Source organism: Pristis pectinata, chromosome 17 (assembly GCF_009764475.1).
Source record: "Pristis pectinata isolate sPriPec2 chromosome 17, sPriPec2.1.pri, whole genome shotgun sequence".
In the NCBI taxonomy this organism is placed as follows: domain Eukaryota; kingdom Metazoa; phylum Chordata; class Chondrichthyes; order Rhinopristiformes; family Pristidae; genus Pristis; species Pristis pectinata.
Genome location: NC_067421.1, coordinates 640338 through 641700, shown reverse-complemented (window position 1 = coordinate 641700; position 1363 = coordinate 640338).

The window sequence follows — 1363 nt, the reverse complement described above, 5'->3', positions numbered from 1 at the left end:
GTCCACTTTGGAAAAGACGCTCGCCCCGTGCAAGTTTGCTGCAAATTCCCGTATGTGCTGCACGGAGTAGCGGTCTGGGGTTGTAGCCTCGTTCATCCTGCGGTAGTAGCCGCTTGGTCTCCAGCCCCCAGCTGCTTTGGGAACAATGTGCAGGGGGGAGGCCTCCTTCCCCAGGCGGAACTTGTCCGAGAGAAGCCTTCGTGCGCGGGCTTGGTGGGGTTGTCCCATGGTCTCAATGTGGTGCTGTACACCATGTCTGGGCGTGGCATCCGTGAACTACGGTGCCAGAATCGGTAAAATGTCCGCCAGGATGCAGGTGAATTCAATGTCCGACAGCGTGATGGAGTCCAGGTGTGGGGCCGGCAACTTGACTTCACCCAGGGAGAATGTCTTGGGGGTCTTGGCATGTACAAGTCTTTTCCTTTGCAAGTCAATCAGAAGGCTGTGAGCTCGCAAGAAGTCCGCCCCCCGGAGCTGTTGGGCCACGGCGGCCAATGTGAAGTCCCATGTGAACCGGCTGGCGCCGACCTGCAGCTGGACTGTGCGGGTGCCGTAGGTCCGTATCGTGCTGCTGTTTGAGGCCCTCAGGGTGGGTTCCGGCTCCCTATTGCGGGTGTGGTACCCCGTTGGGGGTAAGAAGTTGATTTTCATTCCGGTGTCGACCAAGAAGCTGCGTCCGGACTTTTTGTCCCAGACGTACACGAGGTTGTCCTTGTGACCAGCCGCAGTAGCCATTAGTGGCGGCTGGCCTTGGAGTTCCCAGGAACTCGCAGGGCGGTCGACACCGGCGGGCTTCTGTGCCCCACCGCTGGTGGTAGAAACACGATTGTTCCTTGGCCTTCTCACTCCTGCCGCTGGGTTGTGTGCGCTCCGTTGCCGGGCTTGATCTGGACTGCCGTTGGGCGTGTGGCTTGGTAATCTGACGGACGGGCGCCCGCTTTCCCTCTTGGCTTTCCACAGCACCTCTGCCCGGGCCGCCACTTTCCGGAGGTCACTGAAATCCGCGTCAGCCAGTAACAGAAGTCTGTCCTCGGGCAGTTATTCAAGGAACGCCTGCTGATATATGGGGCAGGGCTGGTGTCCTTCAGCCAGGCACAGCATATCGTTCATTAATGCTGACGGCGGCCTGTCCCCCAAACCGTCCAGCTGCAGCAAGCGGGCAGCCCGCTCGCACCGTGAGAAGCCGAAGGTCCTTATGAGCAGCGCTTTGAATGCTGCATACTTGCTTTCCTCCGGGGGCGACTGTATGAAATCCTCAACCTGGGCGGCTGTCTCCTGGTCGAGGGAACTGACCACGTAACAGTAACGCGTGGAATCAGAAGATATCTGCCGAATCTGGAACTGGGCCTCTGCTTGGTCAAAC